The sequence below is a fragment of the Lithobates pipiens genome, unplaced genomic scaffold (assembly GCF_037356315.1).
Source record: "Lithobates pipiens isolate NorthernLeopardFrog02 unplaced genomic scaffold, aLitPip1_a1.2 Scaffold_19, whole genome shotgun sequence".
In the NCBI taxonomy this organism is placed as follows: Eukaryota; Metazoa; Chordata; class Amphibia; order Anura; family Ranidae; genus Lithobates; species Lithobates pipiens.
In genome coordinates this window covers 282,612,445-282,628,123 of record NW_027507764.1, presented here as the reverse complement: position 1 = coordinate 282,628,123, position 15,679 = coordinate 282,612,445, and the positions used below count along the sequence as shown (strand labels likewise).

At 50.2% G+C, this 15,679-nt stretch overlaps 1 protein-coding gene across 2 annotated transcripts in view; it reads right to left on the bottom strand.

Annotated features, from left to right (window-relative positions):
* CCDC127 (coiled-coil domain containing 127) overlaps window positions 1–15,679 on the bottom strand; it is a 256,124-nt gene that overhangs the window by 219,179 nt on the left and 21,266 nt on the right. The window lies entirely within an intron of this gene.

Below are 15,679 nucleotides of genomic sequence, written 5' to 3'. Positions count from 1 at the left end.
CATCACATAATGTTACGGAAGTGATGTTACAGACAACACAAACACTGGGCCGTGCGTTACAACACTAATACTTCCCTTGTTACCTAGTATCATTTTTTACCAACCATGCTGAGCTACGTGCAATGTTAGGTTTTGCATTGCTGGGACTTGTAGTGCCTATCCTGAGCTACATGCTTCAATGTTCAGTGTCCTCATCCTTATCCCCGGGCTTCAATGTTCAGTGTCCTCATCCTTATCCCCGGGCTTCAATGTTCAGTGTCCTCATCCTTATCCCCATGCTTCAATGTTCAGTGTCCTCATCGAAGCACGGGGATAAGGATGAGGACTAGAGGTCGACCGTTTTTTAAATAATTGGCATCGGCCGATTGTGCTGATAAAAAGCCGATTCTACAGCGGGAATTTGAAATTACTTCTGTAAGAAGTCAGTGTAAGTTGCTGAGTAGTCATAGCAACACTTTCCTCCTCTCTGGGCAGACTGCCAAGAAAAGAACTAAATGATACAATGTTTACACTTCTGAATGAATGAAGTCATCTCTGTGTAGAAGTTCTCAGTTTAAAGCGGAGGTCCACCCTAAAATGGACCTCCGCTCATCGGAATCCCCCCCCCCCCCCCGGCGCCACAATCGGCACCTTTCAGGGGGGAGGGGGTGCAGTTACCTGGATAATCCAGGTAACTGCACCCACTTCCGGGCTAGCTCTCTGCGGAAAGGGGCGTACGTTACGCCCCTTTCCGCAAGCGCCCGCCCCCTTCAGCAAGTGCCCCGCTGCCTGCTGGGAAACACACAGCTCCCAGAGGCAGCGGGGACCGTCCGGATTGCGGCGCGCGGCTCGCGCATGCGCAGTAGGGAACCGGGAAATGAAGCCGAAAGGCTCCATTTCCTGATTCCCATACCCAAGATGGCGGCGGCAGGACCCGCCAGACGAGCGAGCGATCGGCTTCGGGTGCCGACATCGCGGGCGCGCTGGACAGGTAAGTGTCACTATTTAAAAGTCAGCAGCTGCAGTATTTGTAGCTGCTGGCTTTTAAAAAAAAAAAAAAAAAATAAAAAAAAAAAAACGCGGAGTCCCGGTGGACTCCCGCTTTAAGTAAAAATCCTGTATTTTCTGCCAGAAAATCACTTAGACCCCCCAAAAATTATATATATTTTTTTAGCAGAGATCCTAGCGAGCCGCGCTGCGCAATGAGGACGGTCCCCGCTGCCTCTGGGATCTGTGCGTTTCCCAGCAGGCAGCGGGGCACTTGCGAAAGGGGGCGGGCACTTGCGGAAAGGGGCGTAATGTACGCCCCTTTCCGCAGAGAGCTAGCCCGGAAGTGGGTGCAGTTACCTGGATTATCCAGGTAACTGCACCCCCCTCCCCCCTGAAAGGTGCCAATTGTGGCGCCGGAGGGGGGGAGGAATCCGATGAGCGGAAGGTCCATTTTAGGGTGGACCTCCGCTTTAAGTGTAAGAAATTTTCTGTATCACTTATGAAGGCTGCTTTCACACTGGAGCGGGCAGACGTTGATGGTAAAACGCAAGTTTTAGCGGCTCTTTACCATCATTTTAGCGGTGCTATTTGGCTGCTAGTGGGGCACATATAACCCAGCTAGCGGCCAAGGAAGAGGTTAAATGCGCCCATGAAGCACCGCTGCCAAATCGCATTGCATGCGCTTCGGCAGTGGTGCCCATTCATATCAATGGGCAGGAGTGGTGGAGGAGCGGTATACACCACTCCAAACGTGCTGCTTGCAGGACTTTTTTTTTAAGATCCTGCCAGCGCATCGCCTCAGTGTGAAAGCACTCTGTCTTTCACACAGACTGCAGGGGAGCCATTTTGCAGGCACTTTACAGGCACTATTTTTAGCCCAAAAGCGCCTGAAAAACGCCCCAGTGGGAAAGGAGTGTTAGATCAAGGGGGATTAAAAATAAATAAATAAAATCGGCCTAACATATCGGCCCAAAAAAAAAATCGGCATCATATATCGGCTATCGGCCGCCATGATTTCTAAATATCGGCATCGGCCAGAGAAAAACCCATATCGGTCGACCTCTAATGAGGACACTGAACATTGAAGCATGGGGATAGGGATGAGGACACTGAACATTGAAGCCCGGGGATAAGGACGAGGACACTGAACATTGAAGCCCGGGGATAAGGATGAGGACACTGAACATTGAAGCATGGGGGATAGGGATGAGGACACTGAACATTGAAGCACGGGGATAAGGATGAGGACACTGAACATTGAAGCATGGGGATAGGGATGAGGACACTGAACATTGAAGCCCGGGGATAAGGATGAGGACACTGAACATTGAAGCATGGGGATAGGGATGAGGACACTGAACATTGTTTTCAAACGATTTTATTATGAAAGTACAGGCAATTTGTCACAGAGAATACCAGTTACAAAAATAGCATTAATGGATACAAGGTCAATAGTTATACTGTAGTTGGTGTCCCAGCAGAATGGACAAAGAACACCCAAGTTTACCTATCCAACAAGCAGGAAAGTGTCATTTCAAGAATACTACTACAGGCCAGGTGGGGCACAGAGGCGTCATCAAAAATACCTCCATGAGGCATCTCTGGGAACAAATAGGGTCATAGAATAACCAACATTAAAAGAAACAAAGAAAAAGAAAACCCAATAAAAAGATAGAGAAAAAAAAAAAAAAAACGAAGAAGAATACTACTAGAATGCCTTCGATGCACTAGATCAGTAGTTCAACCAGGCCATGATGTTAGCTGTGTTCCGTAGTCACAAAACCAACGTCCTGCCAGCCCTTCCTCCAGTGCGGGAGGGGACCCTCTTTGCATATAATATAGCCTTGAGACCCATCACCCGTGTGGGTCATGGGTCCTCCAGCCTGGATGCAAGGAGGAGGGCCGCCCATCCACTCCACTTCCCATCAAATACTGGCATGGAGTCTAAGAGAATGGTGAATGCGCTCCATTAGTCTAATGGACTCCATGCGGTGAATAACCTGTGACCATGGTACCAAGGGGCTCTTCCAATTCAGCGCTACCACCCACTGAATGGCGTTAAAGAGAGTATGGATCAGCCTCTGCTGTAGACGGGGGGCTCCTGGGATATCAGCATAGAGAACACACATCTGGTACGAAAGCGTAATAGGAGGTGCCAGTGATCCTCTCAACCAATACAGAGGTCTTGGCCCAGATATGTTCCAAGGCTTTACACTCCCAAAAAATGTGAAGGAGCGTGCCTCTACTCTGACATCCCCTAAAGCAGGAGGCCGACACCAGAGGAAACATCCTATGCAGACGGTCAGGGGAGTAATACCACCTGGTATGAAGCTTAAGGGCCGATTCCTTAGTGGAAACAGAGCAAGTACATTTCTGCATATTGTCAACCATAACCTCCCAGTCCTCTACAGAAAATTCCTGAGCCACCTCCGCCTCCCAGCCCAACATTGCCACGGACTTAGGGGCCACTTTGAACTCATTAAGGTGTCTGTATAGAGCTGAGATGGTGCCCCTATCCCTGGCTGCCTCCCCACATAGTCCCTCAAACGGCGTCTTCCCAGCCCCTCTTAGTTCCTGGAACAAAGTGGAGTAAAAGTGTCTTATCTGGAGAAATTGATAGTGGGCTGACCTATCTAGATCATCATCAAAAATAGAAGAAGTTTTGGGAGAATGGACATTTTTACTGCTTGGATGCACCCTAAAAATGAAATATGATAGGTGGACCATTGGTTAAGGAGGGATTTAATGGAAGAGAATGCCTGCGGGTAATTAAGGGAGTACAGCTGCTTGAGTGTCGGGTAAGCTTAATACCTAAATATTGGAGAGAGTTATGGTTCCACGAAAATTTGTAGGAGTCCTTAAGGGATTCTAAAAGGGGAGAGGGGAGGTGAATAGGCATGGCCGAACATTTAGCCGGATTGACCCCTAATCCAGAGGCACTGTGAAAAGAGGATATGGAGGCGAATAGATTGGGTAGGGAGATAAGGGGGGGTCGGATAAGAACAAAAGAACATCATCAGCGTATAGACTGACCTTAAATTCCTGGTCCCCTTTCATATAGCCCCGTATGTTAGGGTTATCCAAAATGGATCTCGTCAGGGGTTCCATGGCCAGGGCAAATAAAAGTGGAGAGAGGGCACACCCCTGCCTCGTGCCCCCACCCAAGGGGAAATACGCAGAACTAGCACCCGGGATCCTAACGCTCGTGTGGGGGTGATGGTACAGGGCCCGAAAGCCATGAACAAACTCCCCCTGAAAGCCAAACTTAGTCAAGACAGCCTCCAAGTATGACCAGAGAACGCTGTCAAAGGCCTTATTTATATCCAGACTTAGCATCAGGACCCCACGGGAGCCAGCATCCGCATCTTGGATGATATTGGAGGCCAAACGGATATTGTCAGTAATTTGTCTCGAGGGTATAAAGCCCGTTTGTTCCGGAGAGACAAGGGAGGTGATGATCGAGGCTAGGCGGTCTGCTAAAATTCTCCCAAAAATTTTTAGATCGTTGTTGATAACGGAGATAGGTCTAAAATTTTGAGGCTGGGTGAGGTCCTTCCCTGGCTTTGGGATGAGTGACAGGCTAGCTAGGAGCATCTCCTCTGGAAAATGCTGCCCCCTTAAGATAAAGTTATAGAGCTTGGTCAGTTTAGGGAGTAGGGAATCCGCAAATTTCTTATAGTAGGTCGCCGAAAAAAAACGTCGGGACCAGGGGTTTAAGCAGGCTTGAGGGAAGAGATGACCGAAGTCACCTCTTCCGTCGTGCAAGGGGCATTAAGGGTCAGTAGTTGTTCAGGGGATAGGCAAGGGAGCCGTAGGGGGTCTAACCAGGACTGTGGGGGGACTCGGGGAGGGGAACTAGGAGCCGCATACACCTGTTGGTAGAAGGAGGTGAAAATTTGCAATTCCTCCCTGGGGTGGGAGGTGAGGTTACCATCCCTGTTCCTCAATTTGTATACGTGGGTGGGCTGGGAGTGTTGCTTGAGCTTCCTAGCAAAGGACGTAGAGGCAGAATTGTTGTTTAAAAGGAATCGAGCTTTGGCCCATCTAAGGGATTTTTCAGCGTGTTCTGACAAAATAGTGTCCAGGGTCCTCCGCTTGTCATTAATCTGGATTAACACATCCTGGGATGGAGAATGGCTATGTTGATGGTAAAGTTTATGGAGGTCTAAGGTGAGCTGTCGGGCTTCAAGCACTTTCTGTCTTTTTCTGGTCGTGGAGATCTCTATCAGGTGTCCCCTCATAACCGCCTTATGGGCTGTCCAGAGGGTAGTAGGGGCAATGTCCTCAATGTCGTTTAGTCTAAAGTATTCCGCGAGGCGTTCGGCCAATTGCTCGCGTACCACAGGGTCCGTAAGGAGAGAGTCATTAATGCGCCAGGACCGGTCAGCATATGGAAGGCCTATACTAGAGAGATCGCAGGAAACAATGTGATGGTCCGACCATGGGCAAATATGTATGTTAGAGGAGGTAGAGTTCGCAAGCAAAATGGGGGTGCAGAATAGGTAGTCCAAACGCGAGTATGTGTCGTGGGGGTGGGAGAAAAACGTATATTCCCTGGAGCCTATATTATGCGCCCTCCATACGTCAGAGAGCTGTTGGTCTTTTAGTGCAGTCAGGAGAGATCTGGAAAATGCGTTACTGGCCTGGCTATCACTCGACCTATCTAGCTTTGAATGAGCCACAAGGTTGAAATCCCCCCCTATGAACAGGTGAGAGGAGTGAAATTTTTCCAGAACTTGGAAAAAGCTCTTAAAAAAGGTAGCCTGTGCAGAGTTAGGGGCATACACAGAGGCCAGAGTCAGGGACTTGCCCTGTATAGAGCCCTGAACTATAACAAACCTACTAAGTGGGTTTGATATAAGACTGTTGAACCTGGAACAATACTTTGTTTTTTATAAATATGGCCGCCCCTCTGGTCCTGGACTCATAAGTCGAGTAAAAACATTGTTTGTAGGATTTGTCAAAATAGGAGGGATGGTTATTAGAGGAGAAGTGAGTCTCCTGTAAGAGGAGGATCTCCGCCCCTAAGGACTTGTAAGACCTAAAGGCCTTCCTCCTTTTTTGTGGGGAATTAAATCCCTTGACATTGTGAGTTATAATTTTAAGACCCATGAATCATCCATCGAAAGAAGTTTACAGGATGAGGGGAGCTCAGTCCAAGAGGGTCGCCCACATACAACATCAGCAATATAACACTAGAGAAGACAGCATCATTAATAGAGCGGAGAGCAGCAGCACCATCGCTAACAATCATTAACAGTGCAAAATTAGCAGCATGAGTAGAAAAATTAAAATAAAATGGCATCAAGGCAGTAGAGAAAAAAATAAAACAAAAACAGAAACTCATAGAGAACAGTAAGTGAAAGTACTTTAGCAACCTGAAAAATGTGCCTAAAAGTGACACTATACAGTCTTGGGGGGTGGGGGGGGAGAAAGGCTCCCCTCTACCCAAAGAAAAAAAATAACCTGGACCAAATGGTCCAAACCTCCAACCCCGCGAGTCCAGCAGCGTATCCTTGCAATGAAGGATCCAGGCGATAATACCTGCCAGTGGTCTAGCATCCCGGGCAGCGTAGAGTCCTGGGGGAGCCCGCCGGGCTCAACGGGAATGGAGTCAGGGGGGCAGGCCAGTGTGCGGAGCAGAGAAGCGACTTCCAAGCCGGAGACTTTCTGCGATGTCTAGCATGTCGGGAGAGACCATGTAGAGAGCCACCAAGGGTCGAACAAGTTGTCAGGTTCGGCGGTCCCTTCTGGGGGGAGGGGTGGCCCAGATGGCGGAGTGGCATGGAGTTGATGGCAGTCGTGGTAAGGCGGCGGCGTCTAAAAGGCCCAGCTTGACCAGAAGCTCCTTTCCCTCGGCGGGAGTAAGCACAGTGTAAGTCGTGCCGTTATGCGGGACTTGCAACTTAAATGGGAATCCCCATCTGTAGCGGATCCTTGCAGACTGTAGTACTGTAGTGACCTCTTTCATTCTTCTACGTTTATCCAACGTGGTAGGAGAGATATCTGGGTAGATTTGTATGGGTGCATTCTCCAGACGCAAATTCGGGGTATTTCTCGAAGCCCGCAGCACATCTTCTTTTACCAGGAAGTCCTTTAGACACAGAACTATGTCTCTCGGGGGCTTCTCGGGGGTGGGGGGGGGGCGCAGGGCCCTGTGGATCCTGTCACAAGCGAAGGCCGTAAGCGGAGCCTCAGGGAGCAACGTGTGGAACAGCTTTTGGACCGTAGACAAAAGATCCGTCACTGACTCGGGGACCCCTCGCACCCCAAGATTGTTGCATCTGTGAGGACACTGAACATTGAAGCATGTAGCTCAGGATAGGCACTACAAGTCCCAGCAATGCAAAACCTAACATTGCACGTAGCTCAGCATGGTTGGTAAAAAATGATACTAGGTAACAAGAGAAGTATTAGTGTTGTAACGCACGGCCCAGTGTTTGTGTTGTCTGTAACATCACTTCCGTAACATTATGTGATGGTTTCGCTGAACGGTATTGCCGAAACTATGTTGGAACGCACGGCGCGAGTGTTTGGAACGCTTTGCGCATGCGCAGTAAGCAAATTCTGGCGGCAACGTCACTTCCGCACCATTCTGTGATAGGCAGCAAAATATGACACTACACCGTAAAGCCAGCGATGGTAAAGCAGGGTTAAAGATTTGACCTTGAGATAGGAGGTCCTCCCGCAGTGGCAGTCGCCAGGGAGCGTCTGCCACCAGACGCACCAGGTCTGCATACCAGGGCCGCTGAGGCCAATCTGGGGCAACCAGGATTACTGGAATCCCCTCAACTTCCACTCTGCGAAGTAGACGTGGCAACAGTTTTAGTGGAGGAAAGGAGTAGATCAGCTGGTACTGATCCCACTGAGCCACCAGCGCGTCTGCCCACGGATCGCTCGTCCTGGACAAGAATCTCTGCACCTTCCGATTGAGACGGGAGGCCAAGAGATCCACATCTGGTGTGCCCCATTTCAGGCACAGCAGCTGGAATATCTCCAGATGCAACGCCCATTCTCCTGGGTCCAGCATCTGGCGGCTCAGATAGTCCGCCTGCCAATTTTTCACCCCCGGGATGTAAATGGCTGACAGGGCCGGAACATGTAGCTCTGCCCACCGAAGTATGTGAGCGACCTCCCGAGCAGCGGCTGAGCTTTTTGTTCCCCCTTGGTGATTTATGTACGCAACAGCCGTGGCGTTGTCTTACTGTATCCTGGTTGGACGCCCTTGAAGACACGTCGACCACGATTGGAGGCACAGCCCGATTGCTCTAAATTCGAGCAGATTGATCGGCAACTTGGATTCTTCCGTCGACCAGAGGCCCCGAGCCGACTGAATCCCCATCACTCCACCCCAGCCGGACAGACTGGCGTCTGTAGTGATCACCGTCCAGTTCAGAGGAAGAAACGATTTTCCGGACTAAATCACCGGGGTCCTCAACCACCAGATCAGGGAATCCCTGACTTGTTGGCTCACCTGGATCTGCCGATCCAGGGACATAACGGAGTTTTGTCCCATTTTGTCTTTATCCCCTTCTGCAGGACTCTGGTGTGGAACTGGGCATAAGGTACTGCCTCGAAGGAGGCCACCAAGAGTCCCAGCACTCGCATGCAAAAGCGGAGCGACGACCACTTGCAGTTCATCAGATTGACCGCAGACCTGAGAGTCAGCAATTTGTTCGAGGGGAGAAAAACTCTCACTTCCCTGGAGTCCAACAGCAACCCCAGGTACTCCAGACGATGAGTTGGTACAACCACCGACTTCTTTAAGTTCAACAACCACCCAAATTCTTGCAGGGTCTGCATGGTGATCGCCACATCCTCCTCCAATTCTGAGGTGGAAGATGCTCTCAGGAGGAGATCTAGGTAAACCCATGATAGCGATCCCGCGCTGCCTCAGCAACGCCAATACTGGAGCCAGTACTTTGGTAAAGACTCAGGGGGCTGACGCCAGGCCAAAAGGAAGAGCCACAAACTGGTAGTGGGCTTCCCCTACTGCCAAACGCAGAAATAATTGATGCTGAAGGCAAATGGGTATGTGCAGGTAAGCATCCTGGATATCCAAGGATGCCAGGAAGTCCTTGATGGAGTGCAATGACAACTGAGCGAACCGATTCCATCCTGCACCTCTGCACCTATACAAAGTGGTTGAGGGCTTTTAAGTCCAAGATTGGACGTACCCCTTCCTTCTTGTAGAGCACAGACAGATTTGAGTAGAGCCCCTGGAAGCGTTCCGATTCTGGAACCGGTACAATTACCCCTGATTCAGCAAGTCCCTTATTGCTCCCAACAGGGCCTCCTGGCAAACCGGGTATGCTCGAGGGATAGAGCAACTCTATCTTGTAGCCTGTGGAAATCAGATCGCAGACCCATTGGTCAGATAACCGGGAGGTCCACCGGGCTGCAAACTCCCGAAGAAGATCCCCCACTCGATAAACCTTCATGCGGTAGCACTTTTGGTCGCAGGCTTGTTAGGCTTGCAGTTCCAGGGACGATTCTTGCCGTCCGTGGGCGTCCTGTCGGACTGGGGGCTTTTTGCCAAAGCACCAGGCGGACGGAAAAAAAAAAAAAAAAAAAAAAAAAAACGCTTGTGAGCGGAAAAAGAGGGCTCTTGCCTGCGGCGAGGCTCTTTGGCCTTCCTGGCCTGTGGGATTAATGTACTCTTACCACCAGTGGCATTCTTAATAATGTCATCCAACGAGGCTCCGAAGAGCCGCTCGCCAAGGAAGGGAAGATCCCTCAGGGCTTTTTCGGATGCCTGGTCAGAAGACCAGCATTTCAGCCAAATTAGGCGCCTCAGCACCACAGCTGACACTGCAGCCCTGGATAACAGAGGGAGAGTATCCAGGGCCGCATCACAAATGTACTTAAATCCTTGCACTAGTTGGTCTGCTAGCTCCACGCAGACAGGGGAGGCATTCTGCTCTCCCAATTCGCCGTGCAAAAGTTTTGCCCACTCAGTGTCTGACACCAGTGCGGATGCCAGTACAGGTCGCACGGCTGACCCCACAACCGTAAATAAGGAACGAGCCACCGACTCGGCCTTCCTATCTTCTTCGCCCAGCAGTCTGCTTTCAGATAAAAGTGGTCTCTGTGGTGGATTTGCCGCAAGATCACTTATCGGCAGTGGGAGAGGGCACCCGGCCCCTCCTGCCGCGCTGCGGTGCCCTCCGCTGCTTTCCAGAGCAGTTAGCAGTGGCAATCAGATGTTGCTCTTTCCTTCAAAAGGAGTGAGGGGAAGATGGCCCCCACCCATCTCCATACCATTGCAGGGCAGAAGCGATGTCAAAATATCACTTTCGGAATCTGGGGCGTGGCTGCAGCATGAGCGTGTGAGGATGGGTGGCCGAGGAGCTATGTCTACCCGCCAGCTTAACAGCACCCACAGCAGCCTTTCCAGTGGGATTTTCGGCTCCAGGCATGCCTCCCACGCGGCAGACATCTCCGCAGCCTCAGCGGGTCTCCCGACACCGATCCGAATCCCTGGATCTGTACTTTTCTGAGCGGGGCCACACCGCGCTGGAGACTCCAAAGATGGTGCCGACTGGCAAGTACAAGGCGTCTAAATGTGTCTCAGAATCAATAGCTTTATATTTTGCCGACAGCTCATCAGCTGAGGTGGGGGCAGCGTCCATTTGGAAAGGCCACAAGACAGTTATTAGGGGTGAACCCATATCCCAGGGTGTACGGCTAAAAATAGCGTGGGAAGGTGACCTTCACTCACTTCTACAGAAAATACAACTGGCGGAACTCAAACAAGCGACGGCTGACCCCGCAGCTGACGGCAGAGCTCCAGGCCCTTTGCCTGGAGCTTGCTACCCTGCTAGATATCCGCACACGTGCCCGCTTGCGTCACGTATCGCATACATTTTATGAGAATGGAAATAAGTGTGGGCGTCTGCTGGCTAGGGCCCTAAAAAGACAACAGGCCTCGGGTCATGTGCATAAGCTTCAAACCGGGGCAGCCCCCCTGTAGTCCTCGTTTGTAAAATCACAGCCACCTTCAGAGACGACGCCCAACTGTATCATCTCTCTGCCAAATTACCTAACCTGATGGTAGATCAGAAACAAAATCATGAAATCGTTCTCCGCTCTCGGGAACCCTACACTCATGATACATTAGTGTGATGGTCAGTGAGAGGAATGGTCCTTACACTTGTGGTCATTGGGACGAATTACCTCCTTACAGATAGCTAAAAAGATCAATGGTGTCAATGGGAACTTAAATGAGAGGCAGAATTTGCCCAATGCTGAAGGAACCCCTAGTAACCTCTGGAGGAACCCTAGTGTTCCATGGAACCCTGGTTGAGAATCACTGTCCTAGACTATCTGACTGAGGCCTAGACTGCCCAAGGAGGGGGAAGGATCACACGGCCCTCAGTAGTTACAGGTCAATATCACTACTGAATACAGACATCAAAATTTTAGCAAAAATATTAGCGAATTGCCTCCAACCCATTTTTCCTTCTCTCATACATCCTGACCAGACGGGGTTTAAGGCTGGGAGGGAGGCGAGGGACAACTCAAATCAAGCTATTCAGCCGTTTCATTGGGTACGGGCACGGGCCAAACATTCACCCTGTCTCTTGCTTTTTTTTTCCCCCCACTGCTGCATATTTGTAAAGGGTCAGGGACTTTTTTTTAAGCAAAACTGTGCTTTTTTGGTTCAATACACTGCAATGGAGAAGCTTCAGAAAAGCATGCAATGCGTTATTGCTGCAATTTGAAATTTTCACTTTTTTTTTTTTTTTTTAACATTCTGCTTTTAAAAATTTAACTTCTGAACGAAAGCCACATACAGTGTGAAAATTCCTTTGACCAAGAAAATTTCTATTATTTCTAAATTTCCCCGGCAATGTGGTTGAAAATGAACGTCGATTTGACCCCACTAACGATTAGAAAATCGAACAAACATGTCAGGGAACTCACCGTGTGAATGTCCGTCCCCGTACAGCAGCAGCTTATTTTCGTTCCAAGGGCCATGCGCGGTGTCCCCCGTCAGAGGCGAATGAGTTCCGGGAATGAACAGACACACGCGCTAATACGAACACGTGGATGCACTCGCGCACGCACGACCACGTCCACCAATAATGGCACGTCACCATATATAAACAGGGTCCTGACCCGATACCAGTGCTAGATCATCTTTCAGCTCGTTCCTGAGATACCTGACCGCTGTTGTACCTGTTACCTTGTTCCCGATTACCCGGCTTTCTTGACTACTCTTCTGGATCACCCCTGCTTACTACTTAATGGATTTAGTATACTGACCTCGGCTTGGACTCTCTACTTCGGCTTGCTTCCTGACTTTGTACCTCGCTGCCAGCACATTGCCAGACCTCTGCCTGTCCTTCACTACGAACCTGCCTTCTGTTCCTGTACTTCGTTGCCAGCCAGTTGCCAATCTTGCCTGTTCCTGATGTGCACAGTTTCCACATGCCTGCACTGCTACCGCTGAACACCTCCGGTGACCAGTCTACACCTCTTCCTTCATGAGGGTACCATGTCTTCAAGCCTCTATCTTCAACCTGCACCCTTTTGCTGCCTCAACATTCCCTGTCCTCACTTCCAGGGGTGTTGAGACCAGAACCGTCACATTCTGTGACTGTGAGGCCACCCCCAGCATTGGGACTCCGCTGTAAGGTACGTGACAGAACATTCTTAAAAATTAAATTTTTGAAAGGAGGAAATTCGTTTTTTAAATAATCTGGAGTCTGATATTTACCAGATTCACCCTTTAATAGTATATACAATATATCTCTGTCTGTCTGTCTGTTATTCTGAGAGTGGATTAGATATTTTGCTCCCTAACCATATAGTTGTTTATTCTTACCACTGCATATAGAGATATTTAAGAATAAATTGCTTTTAAAACTTTACATATTAACTAAATTATACACCACACTTTTCCTTAAATAGATGCCGACCGCCGGCTGTCAAATGACGGCCAGGCGGCGCACCTATTGTGGCGGGAGGCCGTCATATGACGGCCTCCCGTTTAAACAGGGAATGCGCGCGATCGCGCGCGCATCCCTGTTTCTTCGGTGGCGGCGTGTCACGGAGACACCGCTCGCCACCGAAGGGGGTGAACAGCCATTCGTTATGGCTGTTTACCACGTGATCGGCCGTGATGAAGTCACGGCCGATCACAGATGGTCACACCCCGACTGTGCACGGCGTAAGCGCGCGAACGTGAGCGCACTGCGCGTGCACTTCGGTGGCGGCGTGTTCCCCGGGAACACTGCTCGTCACCGAAGCTGTTTACCCACGTGATCGGCTGTGATCCTTTCACAGCCGATCACTAAAATGTAAACAAACCGCGGTAACGAGATGTTACCGGGTTGTTCTCCTCCTCACACACCGATCGTGTGTGAGGAGGAGATTGTGGTAACATCTTGTTACCGCCTAGTGTACACCAATCACACTGATTGCCTGCCTGCCCCCCCCCCCCAATAAAGAGGACCTGTCACCACCCCTCATAGTACCTGTCAATCACAGTCCATCAGAGTACCTGTCCCGGCCCATCAGGGTACCCGAGTACCTGTCCCGGCCCATCAGGGTACCCGAGTACCTGTCCCGGCCCATCAGGGTACCCGAGTACCTGTCCCGGCCCATCAGGGTACCCGAGTACCTGTCCCGGCCCATCAGGGTACCCGAGTACCTGTCCCGGCCCATCAGGGTACCCGAGTACCTGTCCCGGCCCATCAGGGTACCCGAGTACCTGTCCCGGCCCATCAGGGTACCCGAGTACCTGTCCCGGCCCATCAGGGTACCCGAGTACCTGTCCCGGCCCATCAGGGTACCCGAGTACCTGTCCCGGCCCATCAGGGTACCCGAGTACCTGTCCCGGCCCATCAGGGTGCCCGAGTACCTGTCACGGTCCATTAGAGTACCGAGTACCTGTCACGGTCCATTAGAGTACCGAGTACCTGTCACAGTCCATTAGAGTACCGAGTACCTGTCACAGTCCATTCGAGTACCGAGTACCTGTCACAGTCCATTCGAGTACCGAGTACCTGTCACAGTCCATTAGAGTACCCGAGTACCTGTCACAGTCCATTAGGGTACCCGAGTACCTGTCACAGTCCATTAGGGTACCCGAGTACCTGTCACAGTCCATTAGGGTACCCGAGTACCTGTCACAGTCCATTAGGGTACCCGAGTACCTGTCACAGTCCATTAGGGTACCCGAGTACCTGTCACAGTCCATTAGGGTACCCGAGTACCTGTCACAGTCCATTAGGGTACCCGAGTACCTGTCACAGTCCATTAGGGTACCCGAGTACCTGTCACAGTCCATTAGGGTACCCGAGTACCTGTCACAGTCCATTAGGGTACCCGAGTACCTGTCACAGTCCATCAGGGTACCCGAGTACCTGTCACAGTCCATCAGGGTACCCGAGTACCTGTCACAGTCCATCAGGGTACCCGAGTACCTGTCACAGTCCATCTGAGTACCCGAGTACCTGTCACAGTCCATCTGAGTACCCGAGTACCTGTCACAGTCCATCTGAGTACCCGAGTACCTGTCACAGTCCATATGAGTACCTGTCACTGCCCTTCAGAGTACCCAAATACCAGTCACCAAACCATCAGAGTACCTGTCACCAGGCCATCAGAGTATCCGAGTACCTGTCACCAGGCCATCAGAGTACCCGAGTACCTGTCACCAGGCCATCAGAGTACCCGAGTACCTGTCACCAGGCCATCAGAGTACCCGAGTACCTGTCACCAGGCCATAAGAGTACCCGAGTACCTGTCACCAGGCCATAAGAGTACCCGAGTACCTGTCACCAGGCCATAAGAGTACCCGAGTACCTGTCACCAGGCCATAAGAGTACCCGAGTACCTGTCACCAGGCCATAAGAGTACCCGAGTACCTGTCACCAGGCCATAAGAGTACCTGAGTACCTGTCACCAGGCCATAAGAGTACCCGAGTACCTGTCACCAGGCCATAAGAGTACCCGAGTACCTATCTCCAGCCCATAGGAGTACCCGAGTACCTATTTGCAGCCCATGTCTCATAGAATATACATTGGGGTGTTTGCTTTCCAAAATGGGGTCATTTTGAGGGTAATTTCACTGTCCTGGTGGTCCAGGACCTTCAAAAGTGTGATGGGTACGAATGAAATGAGATGTGTCATTTATGCTCCTAGAACGCCTGAACGTACTACTTCAATGTTCGGCCTCTCTATGTGGCCAGGCTGTGTAAAAGTCCTACAGATGTAGTATCGCCATACTCGGGAGGAGTAGCAGAATGTATTTTGGGGTGTAATTTTTGCTATATACATGCTATGTGTGTTAGAAATATCTTATAAATTGACAATTTTGTGTAAACAAAAAATGCGTTTTAATTTTTTTCCACATATTCCAAAAACTTCTGAAAAAAAGTAACCATTCAAAAGACTCATTATGCCTCACAGATTATACGTTGGGGTGTTTGCTTTCCAAAATGGGGTCATTTTATGGGAAATTTCACTGTCCTGGTACTCCAGGGTCTTCAAAAGTGTAATAGGTGGTTGAGAAATGAGATGCGTCATTTTTGCTCGTAGAACGTCTGAAGGTACTACTTCAATATTAGTGCTCTGTATGTGGCCAGGTTGTGTAAAAGTCTCACACATGTGGTATCGCCGTACTCAGGAAGAGTAACAGAATGTATTTTGGGGTGTAATTTGTTGTATGCATATGTTGTGTGTGAGAAATAACCTGATA